Genomic DNA, 14,252 nt, shown 5'->3' with positions numbered 1-14,252 from the left:
AGTATAATGGTCTAAATGCATGCTTTTGCAAAGGCATAAATATTAAAAGGAGCCACATAGATTTCACAGTTTGTAATAAAATCTGTGAAGGTATAATGTTGAGAGGCCGTGTGCGACATGCAATTTCTACAGTGCTGTTCACTTGCAAAGTGTATTAATGTTCTTGCGAGTCTATTCACTTTGGAAGAATGTTATTTCAGTGCATAAATGACATTGTTGGCATATGTATGTATACATGCTTGCACGTCACAGATGGGCTCTCACTATTATACCTTGACAGATTTCATTACCAAACTATGGAATCTATGCAGCCTTTAATATTTATGCCTTTGGAAAAGCATGCATTTAACACATAATTCTGAACTTTTTTCAGCTTAGTAGCTTTGCGTGTTTTTATTTTGAAGTTAAAGCCAGTCGCATTCAATATATGTACATTTCCTAGAAATCCTGAATCGCACCACTGGTTCCAAGAAAACAATAGCAGTACCTGTGATCTGCATTAGCGCACGATTAATTTGGGTATACTGCTAACACAAGCAAAATTCATGCAGCACACAAGGGCACATTGAAATGAGGCACATTGAAAAGACATCTTGTAAAATGCCTCTTCTGTAGCCAGCATTTCATAACAATGTTTAAGAGGCAGCAAAATTAGCAAAAAACAAAATTTTATTCTTGCAAATTATGTACATGTGCTTGTCCTGCTTTGATTCTGACTAAATATATACATGCCATATACATATATACATATACATGCCAAATGAATGGCATGTAATGCCGTGCACTGATTTGACTAGACTGCATATATTATGGATTGCATGTCTAGAAAAACTGAACCCACATCTTAACAGAACTAAGGAGGAAGAAAGGCATGTCAGCTGGCGGCAGGTCCAGTATCCTTTGATGCATCTGCACCAGTCGAAAAAAGGGAAAAAAGACCAGACTCACTTATAGTAAGGCCAGTAAAAGCTAAATGCTTAGCATAAACATGACTAAGAAATAATCTCTACATATTAGAAAAATTTGCGAATACACTTTGTTTTCTCTCGGTGACTACTGTTAAGGGCACGTAATGCGCACACCACTTTCAAACAGTATAGAACTGATGCACTCATGATGCATAGTTATACTTGTTATAAGCCTGGCCTTTCAGTGGCTGTCCCCACAAGACTGAACAATGGCATAAAAGAAACAAATACAACACATAAAAAACTGCTTAAAATCTGCAGGCATAAGCAAGTGCCAGAAGACAGGTATAATTCATTCTATAATTTAAAATGCCTTTTCACATTCACCTAAAGCATCTCCCATGTCCTTTTGCTGCCTGGAAGTAAATATTTATATCTTTCTTTTACACTGCATCATGTAAGCAAGTGGCCCTGAACGCCAACTCTACTTGGGGTTCCCAGAATTTATTGTCGAAAGTAAAATTCTTCAGAATGTATACAAGTTTCCCTATGGCCACAGTAAAGCATGATGTCACAACATCATGCATAGATGGTCGTTGGAAGTTATCTGGCGATTGAGAACAGACTGATATAAGTAGAGTTTAGAACGCCAAGACAAAATATTAATCCCATACCATGCACTTCTGATCTAGAACCAACAGTCGATTTTAATGAGATGTAAACATGCTACATGATGCTGACTCAGTTAAAAACGTAAATATATCTTAAATTTCTATATAAAATTACTTGAACACTAAGCTTAACGTAACGTGCTGGCTTTTTATCTGCTCGCAAACTGCAATTCTTCAACCAGGCAGTTGCTGCTTGGCGAATGGCATCGGTCATCACATTTTCCCACGTGGTATTGCTATGAATAGCTTCTGGAATACCAAACCATCTAGTCAAACAGTGCAAGTAGCACATGTACACGGTATCAGCAGTTGTGGCTGATATCCGAACCATTGCTACATACGAACAGATTTGCAACGCGTAAATAAAATTTGTGGAACATCAGTTCTATGGAACTGCAAGGGGGAGGAAGGCTTATAAAAGAAAAAGATGTCCACCCGACTTAGCTACACTGGATGGATGATATTTTTTTTTCAAATGTGTTCATGTTTTTATTTATTTTTTTCATTCAAAATAGCATGTATTTTGTGAGTAAGAGTCACTGCACTTTATCTCTAGGCCCAGTCAAACAGCAGCCCTCTAATCTTACCTTCCATGACACTGTAGACATGCATGTCCCTGAAGCTCTTTTTCCGCCGCTGGCCTAGAGTCTAGCTTAAGTTTCCACCAAAACAGTCTGAAAATAGTGGGTAGGATGCCCGCAGTAAAGCTTCTTAAGTACCAGCCCCCCATAACAGAGAGCCGTTGTATCTGAAAAAAAAATTTGGAAGAGAACAAAAGGGATTCAAAGCCGAAAACACCAAATATACACACTGTGGATATTACAGTAGCTGCATGAAGGCGGGTATTAAATCCGCAGAAAAGGTAAGGCAGATGACACTAGATGATTATGCATTCCAGAGAAATTACTGCAGCAATATTTACACACAAAAACTGCCAAGATGTAAACAGCCATAGTATAAAAAAGTATTAACTGAAACTACTGCGTATACAACTCAAAAACATGAAGCCACACAATTTCAATAAAACAATGAAGTCAATTTAACATGCATATAAAAGGCATTAGTTACACCTGGCACGAGTTATTATAAAAATGTGCTCATGTAGTCAATTAATAAAGCTTTTACTTACAAGGTGTCATCAGAATGCAGGATTGGAGCTCTGCTCGGATTCTACTGTGGTCACGGTTTTTTTGTTCACCAAAGGCAGCTTGTAATCAGCCACTGCCATTCTGCCAGTTTCGTTGGGAACACTGAGAGCTGCTAGGAGCCTTTCATCTTGACGTCTTATAGTCTTCCCATGTCTGTGATTAGTACGTGAATGTCTGAAAGCACCTAGAAAAGATAGACAAGAGCCATGCACACTTTGACAGCTTGGACGGTAGCTAATAACATGTTGCACGACGCAACTTCTACATGCATGAGTATACTCCTATATAGCTGCACATGTTCGATCCTGTTCTGCTCGTTGTATTTCAAGTCCCATCCAAGCTTTTGGGAACTAGTGCCATCATTTCCTATCTGAGGTGCAACCTGGCTCAAGATTATGCAACCTGGCTCAAGATTATGTCACTATGGTTGGTATTCTTCGCTGAAATCATGGCCTCACTGCACTACGGGTAGCATTCATCCATAGAAGTGCTTGCATTGCGCAGGCTGTCATACTTTTGCTGTTCAAGGCCTTTAGTACTACAAAAAATGAATCAAAGCATATCTTATACATATTAGTGCCACAAGGGAGTTCGCACAAACTCTCATTTTGTTTTTGTGCGCCGCTTTGCTTTTGGATAACGTAGGTACAGCGCACCAATTTTTGGAAGGAAACAATGAGACGGGAAAGAACGCTGGTACAGCGTACTACATAACGCAGATACAGCGTTCTTTCCTGTCTCCGTTTCCTTACAAAAGTTGTTGCGCTGTACCTACGTTATTCAGTATGAACCAACTCGCCCAAATTAAGCTGTTGTTGCTTTGCATTTGTTCTTCACAAAATGAATGCAGCAGACGTATATAAAACGCACGTGCTAACGTCTCAATGCAATTAGTCGGGGACGCAGATATATTATTCGCATAGTGATGCAGTCTTAAGACCATCAACGAAGTCATATAAGTCAATAAGTGGCATAGCTCGCGTTTATATAATTACAGCACCAGCTTATTAAAAAATTCGCAACTTTCGACCACGAGGAAACTAGGCGGCGACTCCGTGAGAAGTGGTTGCCGATGTAACAATTTTAGCACGGACAGTCGATGCTAATGGCAGTGAATTATCCCACACCAACCAAAATGTAATCCCAACCTGACGAGCTTATATATCGTGTCCGTGACATCGGACGTGCCGCGAGAAAGTGTGAAACAATAGCCGTTGCATGTCAAACAATCAACCAAGAGGGTGGTGCTACAATCGTGCGACAGAGCTTTAAAAAGAGAGAAAAACTTTAACCACTTACCAAAGTGAAGCTGAGCCATCAACGCAGAAACACACAGAAAGCGATGTGCGCACGAAACCGACCCGTTGAATCATTTGCAAAGCGCGAGCGCGCGGCCATGCGCGCTATGGCAAGCGCGAACGGAGACAATGGCGCGGGAGAGAAGCGTTGGAAGCGGCCAAGCCATAGTAGCGTACCAACTGTTGTGCCACACCATGTTATACTAGCCTGTGAAACTTCGTTCAAAATGTTTTATTAAAGCTTTTACGAATTGTGTAATAACGGCACACATTTTATTGAAAGGTTTTGTTGTATTGCCATCACCCGCACACGAAACTATGGCGCGGCTTTCAGTTTTAGCTGACGCGGTAGGTTTGAATTGGCCATGGAGGAAGGTACCTTCCTCAATGGCTGATACTTGGTACGCGCGCTGTAACCGTCTAACTAGCGGCCTATGCGAAATCGACTCGAGCATAAACCTTGCAGTACGCTGGTAATACACTGTTTTGTGCGGAGAGCTGTTATATGACGATACCATAACGATGTAATCATTCCACTGATGGTGCTGTCGAAGGAATCGTTGCAAGCTGGTAGTAAAAATGTGCGCAAGTTTTGCTTGCAAGACTTGGAGATTGACTTTAAAAACGTCTACCAGAGCCTGTACGTCTCCACCAGGTCTTACAGCAGAAGTCTTCAAGACTAGACATATAAGCTATACAGAAGACGTCTAATTTGGAGCTTAACTTAGCACTAGCCGTGTCAAGCTGGGTCAAGCCGAGTCAGGAAGGCTTGTAGCCGACTTTTGCTTCCTGGGATGATCCGCATCTCGGCGGCCGCGTCTTCACGCCTCGAACGCTCGTCGTCACGTGATCTCTTCCTTCCCGCCTCGCTCGGCAGTCGCACGAGGTATTTCTCCCTTTTGCCGATAGGTGCCGCTAGTCCCTCAGCTAACATAAAGCCGCTATATATAAAAAGTAGCGCCATCCACTTCCCTCCTCCTCCGTTCCACTATCGCGATCGGCGCGACCAGCGCGATCGAGGCGTGATAACGACAGTGGCGCCGCCTGTGTCGGGCCTGCCGTGGCAGACGACAGCTAGCTAACGCGCTACCAGAGGAAATCTGAGGAAAACTTCGATCGCGCCCTGCGGAGAAGTTTATGAGGCGCGATTTTGCTTCGTCAGTCAGTAACTGGTCTTAATAATGCCGTTTTGGAAGTAGCAACGCGACGATGCGAGACGGCGCAAATATCATAGTGTGCAGCAAGCGTTTGCGCACGCCGGATGAAAAACAAAAAAAAAGCCTTTTGCCCTCGCCTTGTCGGTTGCGGCAACTTAAGGTGCAGCATATATATATATATATATATATATATATATATATATATATATATATATATATATATATATATAAGGTGCAGCAGCATGTTATCACAACGAAGTTCTTGCCCCTGACACGTTTGATCCGTTTGTGCGTACAATACTTTCGTCGCACAGGCCCGAGAATGGCAGTCGGAGCGCGCTGGAAAGAAAAAAAAATCTACAAAAGCGCAACGCGTGCTTCCACGTGACACGGATTGGCCAATGGGGGAGCGGAGGAGGCTGGGGCGACAGGAGGCGGCAAGGAGTAAACGCCGGGGTGAGCGCGGTGGCGGCAAGATCTAAGAATGGCGCTACTTTTTATATATAGGGGTTTTAAGCTAACACGGCCACCTGAACAGAAGCGTATCGCCGCAGCGCGGCTGTACCCGGTTTGGGTCGAAACCGGATATCACGTGGGGTCAGCGAGGTACTCCCTGCCCCTAGGTAGGCGTGAAAGTAGCTAGGGAATGATTCCTCGGCCATGCCTGCCATGTCCCCAGTCCCTGTGTGCCTAGAAGCATCCGCTAGCCCAAGACAAGCATGCACGTTGCGCGGGAGCGGCCGCATACAAGAATTCGCGGTGAGAACGTCGTCGACCGCATTACCGCCAACCCACAAAGGACTGCGATCTCAAGGTACGTCTGCCGAAACTGCAACTTGTGACATAAAGCGGCGATGCATATTCATTTTTCTTTTTAAATTTTAGGCCTTGCTCCAGCTGTAGCGCGACGTGAGCCCTGCCATTTCACTTTCAAGATACGTAAGCTGCTTCGACCCTGAAAATGCCGACGCAATGGTGAGTTGGAAAAACCATGGCTTAAATTTACGTCGCGTGCATGCCACCCATACCTTTTTTGCGGCATGCGATTGAAGTAGAGACTGCGATCGTGACTTCATGGCCCTCGCATTATCTTCTGCAACACCCAATCGTCGCGAGCTAACATGTTTTTCAAATTTGTCAGTGCTAGCACATCTCGATGTGAGCGCAAGTTCGTGTCTTTCATAACACGTAAACAATGCGAAGGTGTATACGCCGCTGATGTATGCACGCTGCATTGAATGATTTACTGTTTCCCTTGGTCATTGATTACATTAAAAAGAAAGCTGCAGATATGTCCTTTGTAAAATCTGAATTGCTTCAAATACGATCTTACGTGCACTTGAAAAAAAAAATTGCTGGCCGATTAGTTTTCATATTCTACTACACCTGCCCGCTTCACAGCGGCTTACGAGCCAGAAATGTATGCAGCAACACTTTACATTAAATGTAATGTTACAAGACGACAGGTAATAATCTTGAACCCAAATTGATCATGAACAGCAGCTGCTACAGGGGTGCAGATATTTTTACCAAATAACCTTGTTCTCATAGCTGACAAGCGAGAGGGAAAATTTGTTTCGTAGGAATGAAAAGCAGAGGTGAGCCTGAACTAGTATGTTCTTGCCCACTACTCTGCTAAGGGGAAGGTGGAAAGGGGAAAAAATGTCTTGAAAGCTGTTGAGGAAAAAAAAGATCATATGTGCACAATAATCACATAACGCAGTGGTCTCTCTAAACCTCAAGTATAGTCCTGTGTTCTGCAAATAGTCTAGAACAGCACTCGTAGCTATTTCTTGCTGCAATGCTGTCACGGTAAGCACCCAGAATTTCAGCTTCTGATAATCTTTGCCTTTGTTGCTTGCAAGCACAGGGGGCACCATCTGCTGCTGTCGCAACTGGTAACAGATGTTGCAAAAATGTGCTGCAGGATCTCGGGCATGTGGCAGTATTTACAGTTCAGGGATAAGATTTTGTAGCGATTCCTTTTCCAGTACTAATGGCCTTTTGCATTCGTGAGTGGTCAGAGTGACAGCGTGTTGCTCAGGGCCGCGATTTTGTAGCAATGCCTTATGACTTATTCTATAATAGTCTTATCATCCACCGCTCACGGCCGGCTGATCCCGCTGATAACGCGAGCGGACCGTCGCTCTGACCACTGACAAAATGCGAAAAGGCATTATTACCGGAAAGGCATCGCTGCAAAATACTGGCCCTGACCACACATGAACGCGAAAAGTCAGTGCTATAGAATTGTGGCTCAGTCTGTCAGTATAACCAATCAGATGTGTATAGCATTGAGTGAAGGCAACATGAAGACGAATTCAATAATGCATGCTTGCTTGTCTCTTCTTTGATCTTAAATGGGAAGTGAACAACTTCTCATAATTTCTTCATTATTTTTTAAACAAGTTGAATAATGTGCCCTAGTTTATCGCACAATTAGTCCAACATATTTCAGATGCAAGATCTTGTAGTGTTGGGGCTGTGGAAAACAAAACAATGCAGGAAAATCTCAGCGCATTTTTATTTAAGCAATGTTTTGACACCTTAAATGGCGTGGCCATCTTGTTCGTTGCTTTATATTCGTTACCTCTGGTGCAACGCGAGTTCACTTGGAATTAGCATGGGCGTAGCATATATATTTTAAAATGTGCCTGGTGCATGACATTGTGAAAAACCTTGAATGTGAACCCGCTACAAACAACAACATACTGGCACCTAGCAAGAACACCCAACCGTCTACCTTCCCACACATTTTCCTGAAACAGTTTGCACATGTTATTCAAAATTGCCACACATTTCCAATCATAAGTGTTTCAGGATATATACGACACATTTCATTTGTGTCAGCAATGGCACTAATGGAAAACCTGACAGTCAAATCTGTCTCTAATAACAAATCCGTGTTGCTGATATCTTCACAATAACTGAGATCTAGGGGGGTTATTCTGTAAGAGTCCACCTAGTGGACTGTCCACTTCAGCTGTCGCCATTGGCTCCAGCTTCATGAGCACGAAGGATACTGGCTGGCACCTTCGCGCTCGTGAAGCTGGCGCTAATGGCGACAGCCGAAGTGGACAGTCCACTAGGTGGACTCTTCCAGAATACCCCCACCCCCCCTGGGCCAGTATAATATAGATTATTCCTTCCGTTCGATTCTATACCACTCTTATCATCCGCTGTTCACCGCCAGAAACTCGCCAGTTCTAATGGGTATAGATGTCCCCTGGCCCAGTGCTCGGCACCTTCTACGAGTTTTCATCTTGCAAGGGGCCCTCTAGGGATTACAGAGAATGGGTCTGGGTGGCTTCCATGGCAGCAGTTTCCTGTGTGGCATCCTAATACAGCTGTTAGGTGGGGATGCCCTTGGATTGGAAAGAAGCACCCCTTTCAAAGTATCCCGTAATGGCTGAGCACCTGACCGGAAGCACAGTTATACCTATTTTACCGGTGGGTACCAGGCGGCAGCGCTACTCAGCCTCCCACAGCAGTGGCAAATGCTCGTCTGGGTCACCATTGTTGTGGTGAGACAAGGGGCACCTTTCAAATCTCTATAGCGCCCCTTTCGACATGAAAACTCCTACAAACAACTGAGCACCAGGCCGGAGGACATCTCTACTCAATAAAAATCTAATAGGTTCCCAGTGGCACTAGGATTCTATCCAAGTACCTCCCCGCATACGAGGAAGACTCTCGACAATTTCACCACCGCTGCAATACATGTGTCCTGCCAAACAGATTCGCCGAGCACCTTGCCCAGGGGTGCGTTACTCACACTGGGTGCAGCACCACATGCTGGCTTGCAGAACCACCATCCATGACCAGGTTGCTACAAATCCTGTACCCATTCACGTCAAGTCATCCTCGGACCAAAGTCCTCCCAGCTAGCATGATGGCCCACCCTGCTACTGTCACCTTGTTGGTCTCGTGGGCTAGACCCATGTATATCGAGTAGGTGGAGGCATAACTCCCCGAATGTGTCCTGTGAAGGATGCCTTTTTCAAGCGCTGTGGTGCCAAAGCCGCAAGCACCATAACTTATCTGCGCATGTGGAGCATGTATCGAAAGCCATGTGCTTTGCTGTTATGCCATTGTGATAGTACATATTACAAATAAGATTATGCAGTAACATAAATGAGAGCTTTAGATTGTGCTATCGAAGCATTCAGGAGTCCCTATCTTAGTATGTCTGTGGTTACGTGCCCAAGCAAAACATTATAGCTGGGGATAGCGCACTTCCACTGCGGTGCCCAAGATATATGGACATTTAATGGAGAAGCGTACGTAACGAGAAGCGAAGCAGCCGCCTCACCGCACGCATATCACTCAGCGGCATATAGGCGCATTCTTGGGGGCTAACATAAACACAGGCACTGCCGGGGGTGGCGGCATTACCTTTGCGGTGTGGGAGACAGTTTACGCCTTCAAGCATACGTAAGGGGAAACCTGGCGGCAATGTCGTGCTCGAGTATGATTCTGCGGCATGTCCAGGGTTAGTGGCTCGAGGGGTGATTTATGTGTTCGCGGGGCATGCCATTGCACCGGGGCAACTGCACTGAGGCATGTGAACTTCGAGCAAGAGGGCCATGTGGCGTTTGTTTAAGTGATGTTGGTCTGAGTGTTCCAAAAACCGGACTGGAAAATGGGGGCGGGTACAGAGTGTATTGTTGATGATCCCGCCTTCTTCGAAAAGAACTGATTGGTAGAATGTGAGCGAGGAGACTTAAAACAAGGGTATTTAAAAAGTGTGTAGAGATGAAGAGGGAAGGAGCGAGCTGATAATCAGCCGCCGCTCGTCGATGTATGCTACTTTGTCCTACAATAAACCGATGTATTCCTAAGTTGGCCTCCCTGAGTGCAAAGTGTCACCGGACGACTACGAGGACTCTCTGAAGAATCGTCTGCCTGGAAGACCTGAAGGAGAAGAAACTTAACTCATGCTAAAGATCTTTGACAGGAAGAAGCAAACAATGTATACATGCATAGGTGGTAATTAAAGCTGAGCCAAACGAATCCCAAAGGCTAGAAATTTTGCCCTCTGGCACAGGATGTTTGCTGTGGAAGTGCACTGTGATCCAATTTATTATGACCAGCATTTTGTCGCCTTCATTTCTCGGAAGATGACGTCAACGTGCAGTGTGAAATGCTGTCATCAAATCGGTTCGTGTCGGCCTGTTCAGCGTCGATTGTTTTATGAAAGCGTGTCTTGGCTTGCTTCATCTCAGTTTGCAATGTTTCAGCAATATTTCTTCTAAGTCAGCCACCCCAAAGAACCAAGCACATGTTAGGTCCGCAGGTGTGCAGTGCCGCTTCCGTCCTTTAATCTAAAACTCTCTTACGTTTACAGCAAGAACATAAGCGCATCCCTGAGTGTTGCCACCATGGAGTAATCGGCTTACATGTATTAATTTTGCATCATTTTTGGTGCTTAGCAGGGTCATAGGGCTGTGGGACCAGATTTAGTCCAGATGCAAGCAAAACAATGCAACTTAGAACAGAAAGCCGCTGGTAAGGGTTCACGCATTGTTTCAAAGGTTAGGCATAGAAAATAACTGTGGCCATTTCTGATATGCCTAAACCTTCAAACAACGAAAATAGTGGCCTTGAGAACACACCACAATGTACTATCGACCAAAAAAGTTTACGGACCAAGGGACCTGACAAAAAGCTGAATATCTCCGCAGCCTGGTATTCCCATTTCCTGCCTCTACTGGTATACGTGAACAACATTGTGATGTGCAGTTTTACTGGCTACTTTTAAAGGCTGCTCGGGTATTAAGCGTTTTCTGAGAGTCCGTAAACTTTTTGGTCGATAGTACTTTAGCCATAGTCTAATAATAGTCTAACATAGTAAATTTCATGATGGACTAGGTTTTCATGCAGTTAATCTTAGAAGCCTGCCATTGTGTTTGTTATCTACATGTGTGCCGCCACCATTCTTATCGAACACAAGCTATAGCTGGAAAGTGCATAACCGGGCCACTTGGTATAGGTTCATCGTTGTTTGAAAGCGCAAACGCACAATGAAGAACTTGCACTCATTGTCTTGTTCAGACTGTTCTTTTCAGTTTTGTGTTTGCGGTTCCAAACAACCATGAAGCTATAGGAGCTCTGAAATAATGGGAACTTTTTTCACACTTTTTTTAGCAAAAGGATTGTCTTGTAGTAAGCATGCTTCGGTCAATAAGGCATGTGCCATATGTGTAGAATTTGGCTCCACCTTGAAATTGTTCATTTAAACTGCTTGCTCAATTATCTGCTGATAATGAACTGTAACTTTGGGTCGATACAAACCGCCCATTGAAGTTGAATATGCCTTGAGCTTGGGAAGTAATCCACTAGACAAAATATAATTGTGTGTCCCCCCTATGGTGGCTCCATGGATGTGGTGTTCTGCTGCTAAGCAAGAGGTCGTGGAGATCGCAGAGTTCTTACGGGCGGCCTACAACACGAAAATGCAGTAAAGTGGAGCCTTGTTTGCATACTGCGGTTCCAAATTAAAAACTACGCAGTGACACGCACAAGCTAGAAGTGATACTAGTGCAGATTTTATGTAAACAATGTGCTACATCTGTGCTTGGAAAACCACAATGAAAAATGCGCATGAACGTGATCCGACACGCTTGCACGAGACAAATAGGCATAGTCAAATGACCGATGGTTGACATACTCGCTGAAAAGGGCCGAGAACAAAACTTGAATTTGTAAAGATCCACCGTGGGTTCTGTGCAGGTTGATACGGGAAATCTATTGTGTTGTCACTGTTCTAAAGTTCCCTGGTTTTATCGGGCATGCGCGTGCACACCTTGGAAAATGCTGACAGAACTCTGCTACTTCATCTTTAGCTTACGTTCTCTTACTCTGGAAGGGTTGCAGCAACATACGACAGTGTATGAGACCATTTATTTGGTGCACACTTCCAACAGTATGCGCATTCTTGTCCGCGCTACAGAGTGCACCAACAAGACGTGCTTGCCCGGTCACTGTCATTCATGCGTACACCCTATTGAATGCACACAGCATGAGCTGCAAGTTATATGGCTTTAACCGTCTTTTTTTTTACCCACTTAGGTGCATCTGAACAGCCAATGGATACCATGCCCACTCTGTAACGACCAGTGCTTTTAATGAAACAGCACAGCAGAATAGTCAACCACGTGAGGCACCTCAGACAGCATATGCAGTGGGTTGTGACGGATTTAATGATTTCATCAGCATTTTCACTGGATGCAAGGCTGTGAATCTCTTGTATGATGCATGTGTGGAAAAGAAACCCAACATCCGGTGCACATGCCTGCTTGAAACAGTCGGGCATATCCCATTAGTTGAGTGCCCCCGTGTCGGCATTTGCTGATGTGATCCCAGCTATCTTCACCCATTACATTCTGCTGAATTTACTGCAGCCACCTTTTGGAAAAATAACACATGGCAATTATTTCAAGGTAATTAGTTCTCCCATACAGAAAAAATACCATTAGCAGTACTCGTGGGTGATAATCTGCCACTTTGCAATGGTGGCGAGCATAAATACCACTAGCTGTAGTAACACCAGTTTTGAAATTAGGAAGCAACTTTCTTGCAGCTAGACTTTATGTGTACTATGTTTCATGCAACGTCAGTGTTCAGAATAAAAGCATTTGACCACTGCAAACTGTAGTTTTTTTTTCTTCTAGACGTACATATGAACACATTCTTGATATAAAAAGACATGCAGGGCTGTATTACAGCACAGAAATGTTTGGACAATTCAAGCTCATTAATTCAGAATGTAAGTTTGAAAATTCTAAGGAATGAAACCATTCTGTTTTCAGTGCACTGAAGTACACAAAGTGCACTTCAGCCACCAAATGCAATTGACAAGGTTGATAACATTTATGAGTTATGACGGCACTGCAGTTAACTTTGTGTTGGCAAGCACATGAATTTCGGGTTCTGCAAAAAATGGAATGTGCCTTGCACCTGTACAGGACATTTCATGCAACAATCAAGAAAGGATACATATTTGGCAAACAGGCTTCTCAGAATAGCTTTTTGCACAGCACTTAGTTAATATAATTTGTTATGCAATGCTTTCTTTAATATTTGTTTCAGGACATAAGTTGTACTTAAAAAATTTTGAAAGCTGTTCAGAAACACCGAATGCAAGCTGAAGAATGTGTTCACATACAACCACTTCAGGGGGGCAGCCTTTTTCTGGTCACTCAAGACCTCAAAGACTGCTGTCAGGGAGGAGTGTGGCTGTTGCAGTGGGTGAAAAGTGCAAAAAAAAAATAAACGAACACTACAAAAGTGCTTTATACCTGTTCAAGCATGAACTAAAGCCAAGTACTCAAATTGCCATATTAACAAGGAATGTTGAAATCTTGTGCATCAGACATTGGTAATTTTTTACAAGATGCCTCAATCACACTGGTGAGCCTATGCAGTTTTTTTTATTTGTCGCCAGAAGTGCCCACACTGCTATCCGTCACTGCTATTCTTTGAGCGGACAGTAGACACAGATTACTGCAAGTGAACGATTCTGACCCGAGAGCTTGGGCTCAATTTTTACCAATGTGCCTAATTTTCGAAACCGATTGATGGAATCGCTATACTAAACAAATGCCACAAGCATATTCAAAATGGTATGCTTATTGGAGAGCATACACAAAAAATATGTAGTGTAGAAATTTGGTCTCACTGCTCTGCCAGAATTTTTTATTTTTTTTTCAAGTGGTAATGACGTAAAAAAAGAAGTGAATGTGACTTCTGTAGCTGGTGGGACTACAATTACACCTAACTACCATCTGGGATTAAAATTATTCATGCAGGGGGGCCTCAGTAAGGTACATCTCAAAACGAGGTATTGCACTGTAGTTTAGTTTGATGGTATAGTCTGGTCAGATAAGATCATTGTTAAAAAATGGAGGAAGTCATTGACCATGGCCGAAACAAAAATAAAATAGCGTTTCGGTATCCACAGGAATCCCTTGTTCATAAAGGAATGCCTGCTGAGAACGTTCTTGATGGTTCTTAAGTAGCATTGAGCGCATGATGCAAAGTTCTGAAATACATGTGGATTAAAATGCTA

At 43.7% G+C, this 14,252-nt stretch overlaps 2 long non-coding RNA genes across 3 annotated transcripts; one reads left to right on the top strand and one right to left on the bottom strand.

The window, feature by feature from the left end:
- Positions 1-592: 592 nt before the first annotated feature.
- On the bottom strand, positions 593-4,155 carry LOC125946493 (uncharacterized). 2 transcript variants are annotated; one of them, XR_007467619.1, is made up of 3 exons: positions 4,027-4,155; positions 2,167-2,911; positions 593-909 (listed from the first exon to the last, which is right to left on the bottom strand). It is a non-coding gene; the product is annotated as an uncharacterized LOC125946493 (long non-coding RNA). The 2 variants fall into 2 exon arrangements; XR_007467618.1 differs by lacking the exon at positions 4,027-4,155 and having other exon boundaries at positions 2,167-2,327; positions 2,709-3,029.
- A 1,567-nt stretch (positions 4,156-5,722) lies between these two features.
- On the top strand, positions 5,723-13,130 carry LOC125946491 (uncharacterized). The gene is made up of 3 exons (XR_007467615.1): positions 5,723-6,000; positions 6,068-6,157; positions 12,254-13,130. It is a non-coding gene; the product is annotated as an uncharacterized LOC125946491 (long non-coding RNA).
- The last annotated feature ends 1,122 nt before the right edge of the window (positions 13,131-14,252 follow it).

This window comes from Dermacentor silvarum, chromosome 7 (genome assembly GCF_013339745.2).
Source record: "Dermacentor silvarum isolate Dsil-2018 chromosome 7, BIME_Dsil_1.4, whole genome shotgun sequence".
NCBI lineage: Eukaryota > Metazoa > Arthropoda > Arachnida > Ixodida > Ixodidae > Dermacentor > Dermacentor silvarum.
The sequence above is the reverse complement of the archived record's forward strand: the minus strand, read 5'-3'. Positions and strand labels throughout refer to the sequence as shown.